Source organism: Castor canadensis, chromosome 6, assembly GCF_047511655.1.
Source record: "Castor canadensis chromosome 6, mCasCan1.hap1v2, whole genome shotgun sequence".
Lineage (NCBI taxonomy): Eukaryota > Metazoa > Chordata > Mammalia > Rodentia > Castoridae > Castor > Castor canadensis.
This window is the reverse complement of record NC_133391.1, coordinates 28,989,028-29,014,016: the sequence shown is the minus strand read 5'-3', so window position 1 is coordinate 29,014,016 and position 24,989 is coordinate 28,989,028. Positions and strand designations below refer to the sequence as shown.

Sequence of the window (24,989 nt, the reverse complement as noted above, 5' to 3'; positions counted from 1 at the left end):
AGCCTTTAAAATTGTGAGCTAAATACACCTCTTTTCTTTATAACTATCTAGCATCAGGTATTTCATTACAGCAACCCCAAATGGACTAATATGTAGAAAAGTCTGAAGAGTACTTTGAAGCCGAAAGGTGGTACACACTTGTAATCCGAGCACTTGAGGGGCTGAGGCAGGAAGACCACCAGTTTGAGGCCAGCCTGGGCTATGTAGTAAGACTCTGTCTCAAAAAAAAACCAAAAAGAAAAGAAAAAAGAAAAGGGAGTACTTTACAGCTTGTGCATTCAGAATCTTCAGATAAACAAAGAACAGTTGCAAAAGAACAAGACATTAGAACATAGTAAGTCACATGAAGGATGAAGAGATGAAATAAAATGAAATGATTGCAAATCTTAGATGTATACATGATTGAAATGGAAAAGTTTCAATAGACAAGATAAACCCCATTCTAGACACAAAAGGAGAATTAGTCAATTAGCAGAAATTTAGTGTAGAAGGTGTCCAGATAAGAGCAGATGAGAGAATTAGAAAAGGCACATGTTACAGGAACCTCTGAGGAGGACAGGGGAAATAACAGAGAACCAGTACTGGAAGAGACAATAGTGAAACATTTTCCAGAATTACCAAAATCTCACATGATAGACTATGAAATAAATCCATACCTAGACACTTCATGGTGAAATTGAAAGAATATAAATTTTTTTTTAGAGCTACCAGAGAGGGAAACAAATTCAGATGTTTTCAAGAAAGATGCAATCCCTCTTATGTAGTCTACAGGCCACTCATTAGCAACAATAGAAAAGTCAGTGGAATAATGTCTTCAAAGTGCTGAGAGAAAAGATTCACATGGGTCAAAAAAATCTAAGTTTGAATTACTCAATCATGAAGGTCAGGCATGGTGGTTCATACCTGTATTTCCAGCTACTCAGGAGGCAGAGGTAGGAGGATCATGGTTCAGTGCCAGCCTGGGGCAAAAGTGCAAGACCCTATCTGAAACAATCTAAACAAAAAAGCAAAAGGATGGGGGTGGGGGGGTGGGGGGAGAGGAGGCTAAAGTGATATATTGTCAAGCAGGCAAGGTCCTGAGTGTGATCCCCAGTGCCACTGAAACACAAACAAAAACAGAAAACAAAACAAAACAAAGCAAAGCCCTTCACAAGGAGCACAGATGAACCAAGTTCATGGCCCTCACACCCCTCGCCCAGCCTCTCACACTTGCCAGCTGAACTTCTGCCAAGCCAACCACAGAACACGGGTCCTGAACTAGAAAAAAGCTCTGCTCTTCAGCGAACATTTTGAAATATTTGTTGTTTTGAGACTTGGCCTGGCTATGGAGCCCAAACTGGCCTTTGATCCTCCTGCCTCTGCCTCCCAAGAGCTGGAATTATTACATGCATGTACCACCATGTCTAGTTCTACATTTTTGATTGTCATGATTTGGAAGATAGTATCTGTAGCTAGTGGGTAGAGGCCAGGAGACCCCACCATGAAAAAGAACGACTCAGCCTAAAATGTGAGCAGTGCTGCTATGGAGAAACCCTGAAAGAAACAGTATGAACTCAAAACAGGGGTCAAATATATTGGCTAATCAAATTATCTATAAATCATTTAAAAACCATCAGCAATGTATTTTCAAGGGGAAATAAGTTGCAGCAATGAGGTTTTTTGTTTTGTTTTGCTACAGTGTTAGGGATGAGATTGAGGGTCTCGCAGTATGCTAAGAAAGTGTTCTACCACTGAGCTACCCTTCCAGCTCAAAGGGGGGCTTTAAAAAACGCTTTATTGATGACTGTTTGAACTAAAAAATTGTACATATTTCAGGTATAAATATGTACACCTGAATTTGGAGATAAATTTCCCATTTATAAAGCCATCTGTGCTATGAGCATATTCATAACCTCCAAACAATTTCTTCCATTCTTTTTATCAGTTGTTGTTGCTGGTGCTATTATTATTTTGTGATGAGAATCCTCTGAGCAAATATTTAGGTATATAATGCGCTATCATTAACAGTAGGCTCTGTGCTGTGCAGTAACTATCTGGACTTGTATTTGAAGCTGCTTTGCCTTTGAAATTTCTCTTTAAAAAATGTCTTATGTATAGAAAAGAGAGAATAAGAACAGTCAGCTTTCAATGCCAGCTTGACCAGAAACATTCCATCTTCCAGTACTGATGCTTTGTGCTCTACCACATTAGGCACGATGGGCGATTTTCAGTAGTTAGTGGAAGCATGGTAAAATCTTTGTCTTGCTAATGAAGAGAGTAGAAATAATAACTTTAGACTGTGTTCAAAATGTACAGTTGTGCCAGGTGCCGTGGCTCAAGCCTGTAATCCTAGCTACTTTGGTAGCCTGAGATCGGGAGGATTGTGGTTCAAGGCCAGCCCAGGCAAATAGTTCATGAGATCCAAAATAACCATTGCAAAATGGGCCGGAGGCGTGGCTCAAGCGGGAGAGTGACTGCTTTGCAAGTGTGAAGCCCTGAGTTAAAAAAAGACCCAGTTCCATCAAAATAAATAAATAAATAAATAAAATAAAATAAAATGTACAGTTAAGTATGTTTCTTAATTTGGAGAAAAGAATCAACAGAATAGGAAAATAATTTATGGTTCCAAACCAGCAAATGAAAAAAGTAGCACGAAAGAAGCATTAATTTAACCAAGGTCAGGAAAGAAGGTAAAATGAGGCAGAAAGTGGGAGAAAAAGACAAAATAAGCTAGAAATAAGTCCAAATATGTCTTCAGCACATGAGCCTAGGTTAATGTCATCCTTTATAGACCTTTCACCTGCAAAGAGAGGTGCAAAAGCAAGTTGTACAAGAGGATGCGTGTATATGTACGTGTGTATTTATATATATGACACCATTGTGAAAAGATTGAAACAATTATTGCTGTGTAATATGTATCTGTGTGTCTTTCTTTTAGTGGCAGGAGGGTTGAACTCAGGGCCTCCTATTTGCCTGGCAGGCACTGTCTCACGTGAATCACACTCCTACTCCTTTTTGCTTTTGTTATTTTTCAGATAGGGTCTCATGTTTTTGTATGAGGTTGGTCTCAGACTGGGATCCTCTTATCTAGGCCTCCTGCATAGCTGGGATGAAAGGCACGTGTTACCATGCTTGCCTTGTTTGTCAAGATGGGGTCTTGCAAACTTTTTGCCTGTAATCCTTTTGATCTCTGCCTTCTGAGCAGCTGGTATTACAGGTAGAAGTATCACTTATTTTTTGAATGAATGTGGATTTAAGATAAGTATGTGCATAGTAAATATTGTTAAGACAAAAGGAAAGATACACACTACTTTCAGAGCAGCAGTCTTTTCTGGGTTGGAGGGAGAGGAATGAGTCCTGGAGAAGAAAATGTAGAGAAGTCTAATTTTTCTGAAATATTTACGTCATAAAAGGAAAAACTTGAGGTAAATGTGGAGAAAATGCTAACACTAGGGTGTTTGGTACACGCTTACTCATTATATTAGTCTTCATACTTCTCTGAATGCTTGAAATATTTTAAAAAATACATCAGTATAAATGAATTAAAAATGAAATGAAGACTCCCAGAAAGGATGAAAAAAAAATCAGCCTGTCTGAAAGCAGAGTTATAGAGGTAAAATCTGTATTTTTTTCCAAATGATTATTTTCTTGTAACTCTCACTTTATTGTCTGTTAACAATGTGAATAACTTGTAATTATTTTAGACTACCATATTTACTTATTTATCTATTCTTTCTCAGACAGACACCTATAGCAAACAGGAGAATTTATGTAAAGTAAAGCACGGAACAAACAAATCAATAAATACACTCAGAAACTGATAAATACATAGACACAGCGTGTCAAATTGTCCCCTGGAAGAAAGCTGTGTCTGCAGGACATCGTGAAAGCTGAAATAATGAGGATGAAAAGACTATTCAAACTTTAACAGGCAAAGTAAGAAATGAGAGGACAGGGATGGGCTGAGCTGCAGTGAAATTCAGGTGGGGAATGTGAATAGCCCAAATGGTTGGGCAGATGGGACAGGGATGCCTGAAGGACATTTCTACCCCTATTCAATGTGGCCCTTAGGATAAAGGTACTAAAACTAATTCTTTTTTTTTTCTTTTGATGGTGGTACTGGGATTTGATCTCAGGATCTAAGACTTGCTAGGCAGGTGCTCTAACACTTGAGCCACGCCCCCAACCCTCTCAAATGAGTTCTATCATTCCATCCCACAGGGCACCTTTCCACCTGCTGCTGGAATTGAGCATACGTTTGCAGGCCAGGCCACTAGGAAAGTAGCATTTGGTGGAACAGCTGGCGTAGGAGTATAAATGGGTTTTAAACTTGACTTTTTCCACATATATATGTACCAGTAGAAAGCATGCTAAGAAGGGTAATTGCTTTAGAGGCCACCTCTCCAAACATTGTCCCAAGCTGGAGGGACTAGCATAACTACTATCTTTGGTGCCTGGGGAGGTCATAGGCATGCTAGTTAGAAGCCTGTGTTCCCACAAATTCTCTGGTCCCCATCAATCTAGCAATGACTGTTATGTCTGTCCTGATGGCAGTTGGGAAGCAAGTTAAATTGGTTTAATATAGTCTGGAAATCTATAACACTTTTCATTTTCCTCTATATCTCAAAGTGCTTCGTGTGTAAAGAAATGAAGGTGAAATTTCCTCGGGAATATCATTGGAGCAGCAGAGAAAGAAAAAGAAGTCCAGTATTGCAGTGGAAATTGAAAGGGACTCACAGGAGTCCCAGCGAGCTGTGGACAAGATGGCCACACGGCTAACAAACTCCACCGCTCCTAACATAGCAGGAAGGAAAACACATAGCATTTACTGAGTGACTGTGGAGTGACATGCACTTTGCGGAGTGATTTCGGTGGGTCTCTCATTTACGCCTAATAACAACCCCTTAAAACGGTTACTATTATATTGATTCTATAGATAAGGATCCTGAGGCTCAGAGATTACACAGCCAACAGTGAACAAAATGGGGATTTGTACACCAGTTTGCAGTTTCTCACAAACCAAGAATCCAGAATCCAAGAATCCAAAATCCAAGATAGGAATTCAGAAAACTATCAGATAAGTAGCTTCGTGACTTTTGCCAAATCCAGCTACCATCTGAATACTTATTTAATTCAACCTTCTTTAACATAAAATGAATCGTGGTAAGATAAAACATAGAAACAGAAAATCACATAAGTAAGCATATAGATTAAGGCAAAAGTGTTTGCACCAACAATAAATAAAATTTCATCATGCTTGCAATTCCAGCTATGCTGGAGGCATGTGTAGGAGGATAGAAGTCTGAGGCTAGCCTACACGAAAAGTGTGAGACCCTATCTGAAAAACAACTAAAGCAAAAAGGGCTGGTGGAGTGGTAGAGTTCCTGCCTAGCAACTGTATGACCTTGAATTCAAACACCAGTACTGTCAAAGAAAAAAATAAATAAAATTTAAAGTCAAGAAATAAAATTTTGCTACTCACTTCAGAACATCCTTCATGAACCCTATCCAATCAGATCCCCTCCAGCTCCCACAAGCCACCAGTGTCTTGGTTTTGGGGGTATGAAATTTTGCCTCTTGTATTTCATTATTATTTTATTCCTCCATATGCATCCCTGGATATTACAGTGGAGTTTTGCTCTTTATAAAAATATGCTAAGTCTTTCCAGTAGTTTTTAATCTGCAGATTCTCTCCTCCCTCCCTAGTCTTTTCTTTTGCTTACAATGCGTTTGCCATAGATCTGGGCTGTTTTCTTTGTATGGCTTGAGGGTGGATTTCACTGAGGAATTCTCACCATGCAGTTGAACACATTCCTGCATCCTCTGAATTCCTGTCAGTTGGCAGCTGGATCCAGAGGATGAAGGTGGTGACTTGCTTTCACTGGCAAGAGGCACATTGGACCTGCTCACTTCCGAGCTTGCATCAACTAACTCATGAAGTGATACAAAGCAGTGATGTTCTATATTTCATTCTTTACATGTGACTGAGCAGTTTCCCTTACCATCATTATAAACTCGCAGAATTAGACAATTCTGAAGGATCCACATCTACGTCAGCTATTACACTTAAGGAGGCACAGGATTTCCACCTTTGGCCTGCTGGAGACTCAGGTTCTTCTGCAATGGCCTTAGTAGTCTGTGGTAGCTTCCTTGCCATCTGGTGTGATAAATATTCCAAGATCGTCTTGTGATAACCTGCTTCAGACTTAGAATATGCCATTCTCCAAGAAACTCTTCTTTTGTTTGTTTATTTGTTTTGGGCAGTACTGGTGATTGAACTCAGGTTCTCACATTTGTAGGGCGGGTGGTAGGCAGGTGGCCTACCACTTGAGCCATTTCCCCAACTTTTTGGCTTTAGTTATTTTTTAGATAAGGTCTCTGCTTTTTGTCTGGGCCAGCCTTGGACTTTGATCCTCCTACCTGCCTCTCCCAAGTAGCTGGGATTACAGACATGTACCACCATCCCAGCCTGAAACTGGTTCTATTAGGGAAAAAAGGCATTTGAGACCATAACTTGGTTGTCAGGGAGATTCATTGTGACAAAACTGGTCATAGTTTGCAGGCATTTTCAGTGGATGGAGCTAGGACATAATAAATAATAAAGTAAACATTGTTCTATATTTTAAAATATATTTCAATATTAAATGTCATATGAATTCATACTGGTACTTCCAATTCAAATCCAAACTAAGAGCTTTTGCTTAACCTTTTCTATATTCTATTGTATCTTGTTTCTTCCACACTGAGAATTCTGTTTCCCAAGGATGTAGAGATGTCAGAATTAGCATAGCCCCTATTATTTATTTCCCTTCTCTCTCATTACACACAACAGTCTCTATTGCATAATGAGTCTAACACCACTCGATGCTTCACTGCTGATAGCCTTCACACCCCACTCCTCCCTCATCTCTCTTGCCTCACATCTGGCTGAGCTGAGATGGAGCTTGCACACACCCTTTCTTGGCACTGGTGGAGAGTTCAAATCACACAAGCTCTGGATCACACATGGGCATCCCCGTTGCAGCCTCATCCTCGGCCATGATAAAACCCCAAGTATGGCCCCTCCTTCCTTCCTCAAAGCAGATCGGAACTTCTGAGCACCTGTCCTGTGCCCCACAGAGAGCCTTATTATAAGGGTGCAAACATTTCCCAGACTCTTAAGGTGCAAGGGTAACATCACCAGTCTCCACACCAGACCTATTAATTGGGAGCGGGGAGCACATCTTATCTCTGAAAGGAAGACTAGACACCCAGCATATTGTTAATATCACATCAGAATTGCTAAGGTGCTGTGCATCTGCTCTCCCCATTTCCCCCATTTGCGTCAGTTGAACTACATTTGTGGTGTGGTCAGAGTTAGAGTCACTCATACAATGCTTTGTAGTTCTCATTCTCACTCAAGTGGTTGAATTATGTATATGGTAGACAGCCACTGAAGAAGAACCTTGCGTGCTGAAGATTCACACAACTCAGACTTCTAAAAATTACTCAAATTCACCTGGGCCTTACATACAATAGGTCTGAGCGTCGAGAACTTGGAACCACTCGGAGTAGTCTACATCACTGTCACAAAAATTACTGTTGTGCACATTAATACTGCTCAGCAAAGGCTAGATCTTCTTGCATGCTCTTCATCTCAAATACTATGAATGATCGATTTATTTTTCCCATAACACCACCCAACTTCTGCTAAAGAAATGCCACCTTCCAAAAAAATCTCCAAATTTTCACTTTGGCACTTCAAGTAAGCACATTACATGCCCTTTATGTCTCAGGAGAATTACCATAACTTTACCCTTGCTTTTTTGTGGGCATCATTTGCTTTTTGGGAGGCAGATTTTCACAAAATGAAGGGCAGGGAAAAACAATTTGAACACAATTGATGACAACACAGTACTAAGAGCTTCTCTGTATCCACTGAGCTGTGGAATGTGCACAGGAATTTAAAATTCTTGGTTTGGAAATTTCTTTTGATTTTTTAAATTTATTAGTTTTTGGATCACACTTGGTCAAAACCACATGTAATAAGTCTGTGAATAAGGCAGACTTAGTGTATAAAAGTCACTGTGGTCATTTTTGCAGTATGAGGCTGTTCCCTAGGAGATTTCTTGGAGAACAATATTCCATGGATTCTTGCTCGTAATTTGTGTTCTTCATACTTGAGATCAGTTTTGCTTGATAGAAAATCCTTGGGCATGTTTTCTTCTTCTTCTTTTTTTTGAGTATATTACTAATGCTTACCCATTAACTTTTTTCATTCAGTTTACAAAGACAGATTTATTGAGGTGTAATTTACCTGCAATAAAATTCACCAGTTTTAAATTTCTTGAGCTCATTGGAAAGATTGTTTCTTTGTTGAATCACCTTGAATATTGATTTTTGAGGAGTTAGACAATCACTGGGCATCCATTCTATGTAAGTGATTTGGTTTTTGTCTGGTATAAAACAATACTAGCAAAAAGTCCTAAGGCAGTATAATTTTATTTTTTTATGAGTCACTTGCTTTTTTGTTTATTCTCAGATGCTGTAATAATGTGCTCTTTCAATGTAGTAATTTTTTAATTATAGGAAAGTGTCTTGGATTATAATTCTTTTGTTATTTTTATGCTCCCTTTAGTTGCTTTGGTTTTTTCCTTTCCAGGATGCCTATTATCTGGGTACTTTATTTTCTTTGCCTATTTTCAGTATGTGTCTATGTCAAATTGTTTTCTCTTCATTCCTATTTGATTTAAAAAAGTTTCCCTCCTTTTTACTTTCTAGTATTCTTAAGGAATGACCTATGTATTTATTTATTCACAAATCCATTCTTGTTTAATACTCAGTTTTGATATGCTTTTCACTTTGAACTTTTTTTTTCTGAGTTCTATGGCCCTTTTCTGAGTTTATTATGGTTTTGTTTTATGTTATTCTTTTATCTTTTTAAACCTTTTAAAAATGTCTCTTAGTTTTGAAATCGAAGTTTACAGATTTGATCTCTCTGTGTGCATCCCCTGCCCCAAGGGATATATTCTGTTCTTAGTTCTTATTTTGTCAAATTATCACTCTGTGTGGGATTTAACCTCAATGTGTTTCTCATGCTCTTATTTACATGGAATTAGTTTTCCTGAAAAAAAAAATTGGCAGTGCTAGGGTTTGAACTCTGAGCCTTACACTTGCTACGCAGGTGTTCTCTACCACTTGAGTCACTCCACCAGTCATTTTTTGTATTGGAGTTTTTTGGAGAACTGTTTGCCTAGGTTGGCTTTGAATTGTGATCCTCCTAATCTCTGCCTCCTGAGTAGCTACAATGACAGTGCAATCCTCAGGTGCCAGCAGTTTTCCTAAAGTTTTGGAAAAAAGCTGTGTTCAGGTCAAGGTAGGTTCTGTTACTTCACAAAAACACCTTTTCTGTGGTTTTGTACAGTGTTTACAAAATTAGCATTTTGCTTTCTGAGGTCTCCTGACTGTAGATTACCCTTTGAAATTCCATATGGATTTTTAAAATCTATTTTCCCTGTCCTGCTCAATTTTAATTCCATTCCAGCTTCTTCTCAGTCTTAGGCTCTGAGGAAGCAAGTCCACCAACCAGCCAGTTTCCAGAGTTTATACACACAGACTTCTCCACTCCCTTCTGTCTTCCCACAGGCCCTCATGCTCATCTACTACCACAGGCAAAAGTTATTCCCAGTTTCAACTGCTGTTCTCAGATCTGCCCTCCAAGATTTCCAATGAACACCTGTTGGCCCTTTGGGTTTCTTCTCTTGTTATCACTAGGTTTTGACTTTGCTATCTACTTGCTTTGTTTTAGTGTGAGACTTCAAGAAGATTAAAAAAAAAAAACATGCTTTTGTCTACTTCCCATGTTCCCAGAATCTTCTTCTAACTTTTAAAATCCCTCCTAAAAAATAGGCCTATAGGATGTGAGGGCGATCTGGCTGCGACATCTGTCACCCCATTGATCACCAGGGTTGATTCGGCTGATCTGGTGGGCTAGGCGGGTGTCCCCTTCTTCCCTCACCGCTCCATGTGCGTCCCTCCCAGAGCTGCACGAAGAGGCCGACCATCCCCGAGAGGAGGACCGTTCTTTCTTCGGTCAAGGGTATACGAGTAGCTGTGCTCCCCTGCTATAACCTCCAAACAAGCTCTCAAGGTCCATTTGTGGGAGAAGGTAGGGTAGTTAAGTTTCCAAGACTCCAGACACATCCAAATGAGGTGCTGCACGTGGCAGTCTGCCTTTCAAAAAAAAAAAAGGTCTATAAAATAATAAAAACATGACATGATTGTAGAAGGGGACTATTGGTGGTGGGAGGGGACCAGCAGGAGTAGGGAGGGGGAATCGCAAGGGTTGTGAGGGTGAATGCGATTGAAGCACTACATATATTATGAAAGTAGTGTAATGAAACACACTAAAAACTGTCCTTTTTAAAAGGCAGAGAACAGGGAAGGAAATTAAGAGAAGTAGGAGGGGTGAATTTGATTAAAGCACGCTATATACATGTATGGAAACATCACAAATGAAAACTCTTTGTGTAATTAATTTATTCTAATAAAAAAACTAGTTTTTTCTTTTACGTGCAATGAAATTTACCAATTTTAAGTTTCTTGAGTTGTTAGAACTGTTGTTTCTTTGTTGGGTTGTTTTGTACAATGCTTTTGGGAAGCTGGAGGCTAACTTGGTATACATTCATTAATATAATTAATGTGTCAGTGACTAAATCTTTTTGCCTGGAATTCCTAAAGGTTTTGTTTCTTTTCATTAAATTCAGTGTCTTAATGATCTTATTAGGCTATTACCTAGTGTGAACCATTTGAGGTCAATTTTGTGAAGGTACATTGTAGGCTCTTTCAATATGTAAATTCAGTTTTCTAAGAATTTCTAGAAAGTCTTCTTGCCTTATAGATTTTAAATTTTATTCTGGTCTACTGTCTTGGTTTTCTTCTTTGGGGTCTCATCCATGATACACATGTTCTGTTTTCCTCTCTTAGCTTCTGTCTGTATCTCTTTTTCTCTAATACTTTTCACCAAATTCTTTATTTTCTTTTCATTCCATTGGTTGTTTAATGTTTTCTCATTTCACTTAATATATTTTCAATAAAACCTATTTTCATTAGAAAAAAATCAACTACCACTTTTAGGCTGGGGGACAATGTCAGTTGAGGAAATGACAGCTCTGAGTGCCCTCAGAATCTAGTGGTTTTTTAAAAAAATTTTTCTGACTTTACTGGGATTTGAACTCAGGGCCTCACACTTGCTAGGCAGGGGCTCCTCAACCTGAGCCACGGCTACAGCCCAAGTCTTTGCTTCTATGATGATTTTGCTCCCCTTTTAGTTATTTTCCTGAGTTCAACCAGTTCTCATTTTATATCTTTTTTTTATTGGCCCATTTCTCTCCTGGGTTTTTGAATTGCTGGCTGAAAGATACATTTCTTCTAATATACTGCTTCAGTGATGAGCATTAGATTGTAGGGTTCCTCTGGTACACGGTTCACTTGGGGAGCAGTTTATTAGTAATTTGAGAAGTTTTGATCCTCACTTTTTCTATTCTTGTAGTGACTTTACTCAGAGGCTTGCTCATATCTTCCATTTGTTTTAAAATGTTTTGCAGCTTTCTTGGAGAAATAATAGCAGAGGTCTGTATGGAGGGGTGAGAAGAGCTGAATGACTTGCTAAGTCACTGTCACTTTTCTTTCTTTCTTTTTTTTTCCTTCCTCTTTTCCCTATGTCTCCACATTGACAATACAGACCAGGCACAGGCCCTGGATATGGGGTAGGTTTACTTTGCCTCCTCTTTCTATATGGTAGTTGTAAGGACACAGACTGTGCTAGCACCAGGAAGCCCTTAATTTTCTTTGGTACAATGACGTATGCTTTCCTTAACAAAAAGTGTCTACTTAAGGAAATGAAGCTCCAGGTTTTCTGATATTGTCTTCTAGTACTTTTGTATTTGTTTCTTCTCTTATTTTTAACTACTTCCTTCCTACTTTCCCTTCATCTCCAAGAGACACTGTGTCTGTCAACCAGGGTCCAGTCAGAAGACAAAAGAATGCATTGAGAGCTGGTAATTGGAAACTTAGTGTAAAGTTTTGTTAACTAATAGCAGGTACTTGGGAAAGGAACTTAAAAGTAGCATGATGAAGAATCAGCTAATACTTCTAAACTGAGGGACAATGGCAGAAAAGGAAGTAAGGACTTAGAAGAGTGTTCTTTTACTCATGCCTCAGACTTAGACCTCTCTACAGAGGAGCACACAGCCTACCTACAAGGGTAAGACTTGGCAGGCGACATGCGCTAAGTGAGGAACGGGTAGTTGTAGTTACTGTGGAAGAGGCCATCCCTGGAGCTGCCTAGAATCAGCAACTTGGTGGGTAAAACATGGCTTGAGGGTGCTGCTAGAGGCACCAAGAAGGAAGGTGGAGTAGGTGACAAATTGCCACCAGTTGGAAACAGAGCAGCCTGAGCTCACAGCCAGAGTTGGTCCATGAGCGTACTAGGCTATAATAACAAATGAAAATGGTGGACGATAATCTGGACGAGAAGTATCCTTAGGTGACAATTACCTCAAAGAATCATATGGACACTCTTTATTGGCAAAGTCTTACACCACGCCAGCTTTGAAAGAGACGTGTTTACAGGGTCGAGCTTCAGTGTCACAAATTTGGGAGACAATCAGCATAATGTGCACAGAGACCTTCTTTTCCTCTTCCTCTCCTCTAGAAAATGTGCTCCCCTCATGGCCATGTTTGAAACTCTACCCTTTCAAGCATCTTACTCTTCACTCTCAGTAGCCAGTAGTCTTATTTACTGCCTTGGGTATTTTCTTAGTATTTCTCAACTCAGAATGGAGAACTTTCAGTTCTCCTAATTTATATGTGTTCTGCCATCTCTGCAACACTGGCTTTCCCTTTCATAGAATTTCCTGCAGAATCTGGGCTCTGGTATGAGACATCAGTATGACTGCTGGGTTTAGATGTTTATTTTCTCATTCACCCAAAAATATTTTTATGTAAAAAAAAATTTAAGTGACATGTAACAATCTTTGAGTTTCCTAGGTTGGTTGATCTAGGCTAGGGTTGGCTGGGATTAGTCACAAGCTAAACTGGGTTTGGTCCAGTTCTACTCTACAATCTGTTCACCCTCCTCTAATTAGGGTCTACAAGAGGCATGGTGTTTTCATGACTAAAGGCAGGAGTAGAGGAAACCAAGACCCTCCATGAGAATACATTTCAAATCTCTACTTGCAATACATTCCTTTGATCAAAGAAAGGTACATGACCAAGTCCAACATCAATGGAACAGAAAAATGTGTTTGTCCCATAGAAGTGGGAAGAAACAGGAAGTAAATATTGCTGAACAATAATCAGTTTTCTGTAGACTTCCTTTCTGCTCATGAATATATAGCCATGTCCTCCTAGACTCAAAATATTCTTACTCCCAACCCACCAGTCCCCAAAGTCCTGTGGAATCATGGCCTAGACTTGAAGTCTGAGGTCTCATAGTTGGCATCAAATATGCATGGGATTCCTCTTGCTCAGAGATCTTTGAACTCAGGAGACAAGTGGTTGTTTACTACCAATCCACACTCCACCAAATGTATACTGGTGGACCAGAAGCAGATTAACTGCAAAACTGAAAAAGGCAAGAATGGAAATCCCATGGCATATGGTACTTATCTGTAGAAATCCTGAAATCCAGTTGGATAAATGGTGTCAGATCCCACTACACTGAGAGTAGAAATGTTCCTTGTCCTGGTACTGTGAGCCCTGGTAGGAGTAGTACTAAATCCACTGTTACTTACTATATTGGGGAGTTCTATCTATAGGAGCTCCTTCTTGTTTTACTGTTTGATTCCTATCAACTCTCTCTCTCTCTCTCTCTCTCTCTTTCTCCTTCCTTCTCTTTCTGGACTGAGATTGCAGCAGATGTGGACACACAATACTTCCACAGGATCATGTTCTCAGGCTTCCCAGTTGTCCTTCTGTTTAGTTGAATAGATCTACTTGCTGCTAACCCCATCTTTGCAGAGATACAGCAAGTGGTATAGCTACATCCTTGACTTGATCTTTTTCCTGACACCATTTATTTCTAGAAGCACTTATATTTTGGCCTTTTCTCTGACACTATCATAATTGTGGCACCTTTGATTTAGTAAATAAGCATTTTTATTTTCCAACTCTATAGCTTCCCTCTAAAATTTGCTTGTAGACTGGTTAGCATTAGTCTGACATAGCTGCCTTCATGTAGCATCTTACCAAATGTAACCAATAGCAACCAGTTCACACTTTGAAAAATCTACCTCAAAGCTTCCTCATCCATCATGAAACATTTATTAGGTACATTTTCTGCTTTCTGAGATACTGTGGGTGGCAGTTTACCAAATAATTTGCCACTGATATGGATCACTATTCTTCATACTTATATAAGAATTTTCTCTCTGTCTACTTTCTAGTCTCCCAAATTAATATCAAATATTTTAATTGTTTGTTATAGCAGCATTTCACTCCTGGTACTTACTTCTGTATATGTCAGTTATTGCTTCAAAATAAATATCCCTAAAACTCAGGAGCACAGAACAGTAAGCATTTGTTTTTCACTTATGTTTTTGCAATTTGAAATTCAACTGCTCTGGGCTTGGTTCACCTAGATTTGCCTACAAGCTGCAAGTTATATTCAGGCCCTTTTCAAATGTCTCTTCTGTCTCAGTTGTGCTCTCTCTTCCTCTTTCCTTCTCTGTCTCTAGCTGCTAAATAAGCTGTGTTCTTCTCATGACAAAAGATAGGAGTACACACCAAACCCAACCATGTAAGCACACCTCACGCCCTTTGCTTGCATCAGTCCCAAAGATACTCACCACCACACTCAGCATCAGTGGTGGTAGAAGTGTTTCTTAGGTGGGAAGTGAGAGTGAATACTTTATGAACAATTATCAAGTCATCTAACTTACTACAATTTGCCTCCTGGTTATGCTACTCTGTGTGTGTGTGTGTGTGTGTGTGTGTAAGGGGTTTAAGCTGAATTTGTTTCACTTGTCTATTTGGTTTTGGAGGCGATCTGAGAAATTTTGATTTAGCAGCTTCCTTTATCCTGTGGCAACCTAAATGTGTTCTGCTTAAATAAACTTAAGTTGTTCTACTTACTCCTAAGTGATAATATCAATAGAATAAAAGATCTAATGTATTAAGTATACTTTTCTTAATACACTTGATTTAAAATATATGATTATTAAAATTTTAGGAAAACTCATTTTCAATATACAACCCTCAGGTTTACTAACTGGGATACATGTACCAAAGTTTTGGATAAACATTACATTACATTTTAAAGCTTTCCCGAGCTCTGAGGTAGTTGTCTTTTGTCCTTTCCACCCAGACAAGAAATCCATTCTCCAGCAACTATCCCTTCATCCTATGGGTTAAGACCTTTAGCTTGGGTGGTAGGTCTGCTCCAGCAGCAACAGTAACCAAAGTTGCATAGCACTTAGTGCCTCATAGCAGAATCTAAGTGTTTTAAATATTGGTTCTTTGAATCCTCACAATCTTTAGGTATGAGTGTATTATCATCCCCGTTTTACAGATAAGATCACTGAGGCGCAGGGAGTGTGAGCAACTTGCCCAAAGTACATAGTTAATATGAATCTCAGAAGGACTCAGACCCAGCTATGGCTCTAGCGTCCATGTTTTAACCAGTTTGTTGTGTGGCTTTAATGGAAGATACTCAGGGTTTGTTGACTGAATCTATTACAGGGTGTCTTAGTTCATTTTGTGCTGTTGTAATAAAAATATCTGAGACTAGGTAATTTGTAAAGGATGGAAACTTATTTCTCACAGCCGGGGAGGATAAGAGTCCAAGATCAAGCCAGTGTCTGGCAAGGGCCTTGTCTCTGCTTGCAAGACAGACCCTTATTGTTGCTTCCTCTGGAGGGGAGGGACACTGTGTCTTCACATGGCAGAAGGTGGAAGGGGAAGTTTGCAAAATGCCTCAGAAACTTCTTTTATAAGAGCCTGAATCCCAGTGGAGAGAGGAGTCCCCATGATCTAATCACCTCTTACAGGGCCCATCTCTTAATACCATATGTTAGTCTAATTTTTATTAATATAACAACATACCTGAGACAAACTACATTAAAAAAGAAAAGGGTTCACTTAGCTCCCAGTTTTGGAAGCTCACGGGCATTGTTCTTGTGTCAGTTCAGCTCTGGTGGGGGCCCCTGACTACAGCTTATCACAGCAGAAGTGGACCAGAAGCCAAAGAATTGGGTGGGTCAGGCTCTGGCAGGACAGCATCGTCCATTTACCTAAGGACCTCCCGCTAGACCCCATCTCTTAAAGGTTCCACACCACCTCCTAATTCCACCATCCTTGGGACTAAGTTTCTAATACATGAGACTTTGGAGGAACCACTAAAACCATAGCAACCAACCCATTGGCCATTAAGGGTCAACACTTGAGTTTTAGAGGGGTCACATTCAAGCCAAGCCAGAGAATACAGTTAAGAAGAAGAAAACAGTCACAGCTTAGTTTCATTATATGGTATTTTAGAATTATATAGGATGCCTTACAGGATGGTTCGCCTCTCTGAAGTGTTAGAATCTGTTTTCTTGTATCATATGTGGGTAACAAACAGTCCCAGCCCCCAGCCAGCCATGACAGCAGTGCTCTACTTAGAAAGGAAATGCAATGTGCTATTCATTTGGTACTTTGCCCGCAGACAGGCATTAACTCACCACTAGACAGAAATGAACAACCTCCTTCTCTCTTCTGCACTGCATCTCTTGATGAAACAGTACCAGACTCTCCAGTGAGAGACTGACGTGGTTCCTGAATGGGTTAAGAGTTCCAGGTACAATCCTGAGATGCCTTTAGGAACAGATGATGTTCTTTTTTCTTCTTTTCTCCCCCAAGGCAAATATTAACTCAGCTGGCTCCTAGAATTTATTTGTGCTTAAGATAAATTAACTAGAACCAAAGAGCCTTCTCAGGTGCTGGTACCAGGCTACAGGCCCTGAAGACAGTAATCCATTTCAACTCCAAATAGCACTGCTTTTCTCCACACAATGGGAGCCCAGAAGATTTGGCATGGTACTCGGGCCAACTGCCTTGTAGGCTTCTGGAGCCGAGGGTCCCTCATACTTTGAGGCTTCAATATAGATTTATCTGCTTGCTCACCTGTGAGAAATTGTGAGGGGCACCAGAGCAAGAAAGAATAATGTGACCTTCCAGGCTGTGAAAACAATTATAACTTCTATGAGTTTGTAGGTTGAGTGATGATGCAAACTAGGGGTTAGCTTAGCCTTCAGGGTGAAGCAACTGAGACCTTGAGTCACCTTGATATTTTATCATCATTTCCTAAGGGAAAGAGCTCTGTCCTGACACCCCCTTTTTTATTATTGTTTTGCTAGGTGGGGGTACATTGTAGCATTTACAAAGGTTCTTACAATGTATCAAATATATCATACTTGAATTCTCCCCCTCCACTGCTCTCCTTGGTCCCTCCAGCGACTGATTCCTGGAACAGTTTCAAAGGTATCATTTTTGCATTTACATACATGTGTATACATTATTTGCACCACATTCATCTTCCTACCCCTTTTCCCGCCACCTCCCACCTTTCACCGGTACCAACCGATTACCCTCCCTCCCCACGCAGAAACTGTTCAGCCCTCCTGTTCTCTGATTTTGTAGGAGAAAAAACAAAAGATAATAAAAGAAACATGGTGTTTTTGCTAGTTTGAGATAAAGATGGCTACACAGGGAGTTTCCTTGTGTTGTTTCCATGCATCTATGTATTACCACCCCAATTGGTTCATCTCTTCCAGTCCTCTTCCCTCCTCCCTAGTCCCCTTCACATGGTGGCCCTGGTCAGTTTAAGATTACTTTATTCATTCCTGTACAGTGAGCACATCAACCACATTGAAGGTTTTGGTTTCCTTCCCTTGCCCTGTCCCTCCCCTCAGTGTGACCTATGTCCCATAATATTACTGCATTTGTTTTAGGTCTATAATCAGTATATGAAGGAGAACATGCAATTTTTGGCCTTCTGAGCTGGGCTAACTTCATTTAAGATGATGTTCTTCAGTTCCATCCATGTATTTGCAGATGACAAAATTTCATTGTTCTTTGTGGCTGAGTAAAATTCCATTGCGTATAAATATCACATTTTCTTGATCCATTCGTCAGTAGTGGGGTATCTTGGCTGTTTCCATAGCTTGGCTATTGTGAATAGTGCTGCAATAAACATGGGTGTGCAGGTGTCTCCGGAGTAACCTGACTCACCTTCCTTCAGGTATATCCCTAGGATCATATGGCAAATCTATGTTTAGTTTTTAAAAGAAGCCTCCATATTGTTTTCCACAGTGGTTGTACTAGATTACATTCCCACCAGCAGTGTATGAGGGTTCCTTTTTCCCAACATTCTCACCAACATTTTTTGTTGTTGATATTCTTGATTATGGCTATTCTAACAGGAGTGAGGTGGAATCTAAGTGTGGTTTTGATTTGCATTTCCTTTATGGCCAGGGATGGTGAGCATTTTTTCATGTGTTTTTTGGCCACTTGGACTTCTTCCTTTGAAAAAGTTCTGTTCAGTTCAGTTGCCCACTTCTTTCTTGTTTCATTGATTTTTGGGGGAGTTTAGTTTTTTGAACTCTCTGTATATTCTGGTTATCAATCCTTTGTCTGGTGTTTAGCTAGCAAATATTTTTCTCCCATTCTGTGAGTGGTCTCTTCAATTTAGAAAGCATTTCTTTTGTTGTCCAGAAGCTTTTTAATTTCATGTAGTCCCATTTGTCAATCCTTTATCTTAGTTGCTGAGTTGCTTGGGTTCTACTGAGGAAGTCCTTGTCTATACCTATTGCTTCCAGTGTATTCCCTACTCGTTCCTGTATTAGCATCAAGGTTTTGGGTGGTCTATTGAAGAGGAAGATAGCCTTGAAACAGGGTCGTAAAACATGGTAAGCTGTCAATTAAAATCTGTAACCTCAGACAGAGCTGTAAAACTTGAGGAATTTTCCATTAGAGCCATGCAAAAAGTTCAGGATCCAGGTAAAGGGCACCATGCAGAGATAAACACTCATTCCCACCTTCCTTTGTCTCCACTTGTAAATAAACTTTCCAAAGCTGTTCTTATCTAAACCTTAGGTCTCTAACCCACTACTAGTCCCTAATTGATGGGATAGCACATTCCTTGTAACTTGGTGCCCTGCACTGCCTTTTAAATATCCTGTGAATCCTTTGTTCAGTGCTCAGACACAGTACACATCTGAGCCTGCTGGTGTAAAAATAAAATCTGAGTTCTCCACTCCTCCGAATGTCACTTAGTTTCTCGTCTGACTATATTGTCACAACAATATTAAGGTCCTTAATCCACTTTGAGTTGATACTTGTACAGGGTGACAAACATGGATCCAGCTTCAGTTTTCTGCAGGCAAATATCTAGTTTTCCCAGCAAAATTTGCTGAAGAGGCTGTCTTTTCTCCATTGTATGTTTTTGGCACCTTTGTCAAAAATTAGATGGGTTGTAGCTGTGTGGATTCATATCCAAGCCCTCTATTCTGTTCCACTGGTCTTCCTATCTGTTTTTGTGCCAGTGCCATGCTGTTTTTATTGCTATTGCTTTGTAATATAGTTTGAAATTGGGCATTGTGATACCTCCAGCATTGTTCTTTTTGCTGAGTATTGCCTCGGCTCTTCGCAGTCTCTTGTGTTTCCAGATGAACTTTAGGGTAGATTTTTCAGTCTCTGTGATGATTGTCATTGGGATTTTATGGGAATTGCATTGAACATGTAGATTGCTTTAGTAGTATAGCCATCTTTACTATGTTGATTCTGCCAATCTATGAGCATGCTGGCCCCCTCTTAATTAAAGAATTCTGAAGTCCTTGAAATAAAACTGTGTTCTGTGCTCTCATGGCCTACCCCAACTCTGCCCCCTTCCCATTTCAGGGTGGATAAGGATCAAAGGCACATTTTGGTCTGATCAAAACCAAACAAAAGAATTTATTTCACATTCACTTAGGGAATAGTTATAGAGTATCTATTAGATATTAGGGGTATTTAACAAAGTTCTATGCTGGGTCCTGGGACAGAGGACTAAGCAGAGAAAAATGGGATTCCATTTTAAATCACCTCTGTGACCTGGGCAAACTCCTCTCTCGGTTTCTCTATCTGCCTCCTTGTCGTTATAATGCTGACACTGTGAGAAGTACTTACATAAGATGTGTAGATAGAGCATTTCACTTAATAGAAACTCAACAAATGTTGGTACCACACCTGCCCCTCCTTTTCTCTCCTTCTTCCCTCCTTTCTAGGTACAGACAGAGACAGCCAATGTCACTAAGGTACAATCTGTGTACCTGAAGGGTCAGTTCTGAAGAGAAGGTAGGTTTATAAAGAGATAAACTCGAATAAATATGAAAGGTGTTTGGAGAAGGGTGAGCATCGTGGCGTGGGAGCCTAAATGGGGAAATGGCTGGGTTTTCCAATAAAGCTAAAGCTGAAGAGACTTTGAAAGTAGAACAGCTCCTAATTTTACAGATGAGAAAACCAAGGTCCAAAGACATCATGTGATTCATTCACACCACATCGGTGGAGAGCTCAGAGAACCCAGCACTCTGGATTCCTGGCTTGATGCTGCCATAGCAGAATGTGGGACAGTCATTGAAACAGGAAAAAAAGGCCTCACATCAAGTGGGAAGCACAGTGCTGGAATTAGAGCAGATGGATCTAGAAGCTAGAAGAGAGTTCTGGATCCGAGAGATGCAGAAAATGGTCTCTTATTGGCAGAGCCTTCTCCGATACTGGGAATTCAAATACAGCGCATGTCGTAATGAGTCTTTTGCCATCCCAGAAAGTAGATTTTTTGTTTCAAAAGCCAGGCCAAAGAGCGAATTCTGCAGGATAATTCATTCTAAGGAAGGGCTCAGTTGAGAGGGAGCAGGAAGAGAAGGAAGGGGAACATCTTTCACCTTGAATCCATGGGGAAGTGCATGGAGAAGTTTGGCAGGAACCAAAAGCCAGTAGTGGGAAATAAAACTGGATTCAAATCTAGGGTGAGAATTGCATTTCACTATGGTCCAAGCTAAGGTTTAGGGTTAGGTGTTTTTTTAGTAAGTATCTAAGAGCTATCCATGCTGAAGGAACTGTCTCTAGAGACCCTGACAGGGGTGTCTAGTTGGTCTCTCACTCCTTTCTGCACAGGGAGAGCTGAGTCTCTCTGTTTTTCTCTCTCTCTGTGTCTTCACACTGCTGCAGGTGGCTTCAGGATTAGCTCAGCAGATTTAAGGACCTTTTATCTAGTTCCTCTGTAGCCTGCAATGCTTCAAATGCATTGAGTATTTTAAACTCCAAGCAAAAGACAAGGCACAATCTAATTATTTAGATGCTGGAAAGGGAGGAAGAAGCAGCTATAATCATCTGCTTTGCTCCTAATCTCCTGTCTTTGGCTTCATCTCAGGTGTTCTAAGAAAGATGCAGTCTGGGTTTGTTTTTTAGGGAACACAGGTCAGAGTTGAGCTGAGCCTGAAATCGACACAAAACAAAGACAAGCTGTGTGAGTGATGTCCTAACTCCATGACTGAGTGCAGCTTTCTCGGAGTAGGCATTCCCATGGATTCTTCTTGAACCAGTCAAGGACAGACACTCTTTTTTTTTTTTTTTCATTTTTCTTTTATTATTCATATGTGCATACAAGGCTTGGTTCATTTCTCCCCCCTGCCCCCGTCCCCTCTCTTACCACCCACTCTGCCCCCCCCCCCCGCTCCCCCCCTCAATACCCAGCAGAAACTATTTTGCCCTTATCTCTAATTTTGTTGTAGAGAGAGTATAAGCAATAATAGGAAGGAACAAGGGGTTTTGCTGGTTGAGATAAGGATAGCTATACAGGGCATTGACTCACATTGATTTCCTGTGCGTGGGTGTTACCTTCTAGGTTAATTCTTTTTGATCTAACCTTTTCTCTAGTACCTGTTCCCCTTTTCCTATTGACTTCAGTTGCTTTAAGGTATCTGCTTTAGTTTCTCTGCTTTAAGGGCAACAAATGCTAGCTAGTTTTTTAGGTGTCTTACCTATCCTCACCCCTCCCTTGTGTGCTCTCACTTTTATCATGTGCTTATAGTCCAATCCTCTTGTTGTGTTAAGGGCAGACACTCTTATCAGAATGAAAGCCTTTTTCATTTTTAAGACTTCCTGCTGGTGTTACTGGGGTTTGAACATAGGGTCTTATACCAGTTGCTCTATCAGTTGAACTATGCCTCCAGCCCTTTGTGCTTTAGTTATTTTTGGAAGACATTCTGATGTTTTTTACAGGAGTCTGGCTTGGACCATGATCCTACATCCTGCATAGCTGGGATGACAGGTGTGAACCACCATACTCATTGGTTGAGATGGGGGGGTCTCACTAACATTTTCCCTTGGAGCTGTCCTGGACCTGCCATCCTGCCTATCTCTACTTCCTAAGTAGCTGGAATTGTAGACATGAGCCACCACACTTGGCTGTAATAGGTTTTTTTTCTCTTAAGACCAGAATCTAAGGTCATAGTTTAATTATTATTATTGCTGAAACTATTTATCATACTTAAGAAGTCAGTCAGGGGTAGATGTGTGGCTCAGGTATCAAGCCTTTAGTTAAAACCCTAGTAACACACACACACACACACACACACACACACACACACACACACACATACGGCAGTGTTTAACCAATAGCAGGAAATAAAAAATGTGCCTCTGCCCAGGATCTGTTGACCTTTACAAGATTCTTTTACTCTTGGTATATTTTAAGTACAAACTTACTCATTGTCTGAGTCTTATGTACAATATTAATATGATTTGTTTCTTTTTTCTGAAGAGAAAAAGGAAATAAAGCAATATAGTTTGGTAAAGGTGTGCAATATTTAAGTTAACATCTGCTTTACAATTCCTCATCTTCTAAGGCTACATAATTACATGGAGACCTTCAGAAATCTCTTATGTATACACTTATTCTTTTAGCTTAAATTTCCTTCCTCAGCAGAAGGACAAGAAGGGTGGGGCTGTCTGCCTTCAGTGCCCTCCTTCTGTCTGCATCCAGCTAAGTGAGGATAGACTGTCCACAGCTTTAAAAAAGCCCCATCCCCAGACTGTGCCCCTGTATCATGATCATCTCATAGAAAAATGTGGTAGAATTCTATGCTTTTGCAATTCCAAAGCTCTTGGGAAATTCACAGAACAGAGACTGCGGAAATCCCTGATGTTTAGCTTTACCTGGATGCTGTCAAACATGACAGGTGGAAATCAGAGCTTTCAGCCCATCTTCAAACTCCCATGCGGCTGGCAACCTGTGGTGTCTACGCAGATTGTGATTGGGTCTGAAGAATTTACACATCTCCTAATTTGTCACCACAGAGGAATGGTCAGAACAGGTAGGAGAAGGGAACACGCTATTTGCAAACACAAGGTGACTGTGCCAGTGAGAACTTGACCAAGCCATTTTGCCCCCATGAGCATTAACTTTTCCCCTGTGGCATAGAAGGGCGTTTCTCACCTGCCTGCCCACTTAAGAATGAAAGCTAGCTGTGAGTGGGTGGTAAGGGAGGGGGTGGGGGCAGGGGGGAGAAATGAACCAAGCCTTGTATGCACATACATATGAATAATAAAAGAAAAATGAAAAAAAATAAAAAATAAAAGATGCCTACACACACACACACACAAAATCAAAACGTGTTAGAGAAAAAAAAAAAACTCAGATTAAACACTACCTTCTTTAGAGTTAAAAAAAAAAAAAAGAATGAAAGCCAGGTAGATAAAAGTGTTTTGAAAAGGTGAAATATGTGAGTGGTTTAGCTGATTAATACTGAATTATGGAGAGTTCTTTGGAAATTCTTTTTGTTCTGTATAAGTGACAGAGATTTAGTGTGATGCATATAACAACACCTGTCACATGTCGTCTGTTGGCACTGAAGCCTCACTTCTTTTATTTGCTGCTTCCCACTTGTCAATTATAGTCCTTGGTCTGGTCCCTGGCTTCTGTCTGCTCCATGTAATTTTTCCCACTATGCTGGGTGGATTTTGTTGGTCTCTGGGAGCCCTAGGAGCAAGGCTTGTGTGATGGAGCAGAATGTGTTTAAGAGCCCTCAGACTGTCCCACGTCTGTTGCTACAGATAAGCTAAAGAAGGGACTTTCCTAAGACCTGGACATTGCTTGGCTATCCAAGGGAAAATCCAGAATACTAAAGGGGACAGCAGAAAGGGCAACAGCACACATTTCATTTGCATCAGACAAGAAGGGAACGCACAGAGAAAATGCAGCCTTGGAGAACACCATGAAAGATGAAAAATCAATATGAAAATGGCATGAGAAGTGGAGGCTTGAGGTGTTGTTCCCTTACTTTGGTTGCTACAAAAAGGTCAGGGGGACTCAGACATTCTGTGGTGCCACCTCTGCAAAGAGATCAAAAGCCCAGCTGACAGAGGCTTCGGTTCTGACCTCCCTTTGCACCGACTGGATGAGCCATCACTGGTGGGAGGCTCTTAACACCACAGTGCCTCAGTTTCCTCACCCAGAAAAGAAGGGGCTGTAACTAGACCTGTGTTTATAACTCTTTACCACTAGGCTCGGGAACTTCCTCCAGTTCTCTATGTATTTTCACTGGTTACTTTTAATTAATTAATTAATTTTTTTGTGGTACTGGGTTTTGAACTCAGGGTCTTGTGCTTGCTTGGCAGGTGCTCTACCACTTAAGCCACTCCTCCAGACCTTTTTGTGTCAGTTTTTTTGAGATAGGGTCTGATTTATGCCCAGGCCAGCATAGACTTCAATCTTCCTGTTTGTGCTTCCCCATACAGCTGGGATGACAGGCACACACCACCATTCCCAGCCACTGATTGAGATCTTATGAACTGTTGAACTTTTTGTCCAGGCTGGCCTTCAACCCCAATCTTCCCAATCTTTTCATCCAAAGAAACTAGAATTACAGGCTTGAGTCACCATTCTTGCTGGGGGAGGGTATGGGAGATGTAAAGTTTTCCTTAATGATTTATTTAAATGTAAAAATAAGTTG

General features: G+C 40.3%; 1 pseudogene; it reads right to left on the bottom strand.

The window, feature by feature from the left end:
* Positions 1 to 11,676: 11,676 nt before the first annotated feature.
* LOC141424532 (small nucleolar RNA SNORA51) lies at positions 11,677 to 11,797 on the bottom strand (annotated as a pseudogene).
* Positions 11,798 to 24,989: the final 13,192 nt, after the last annotated feature.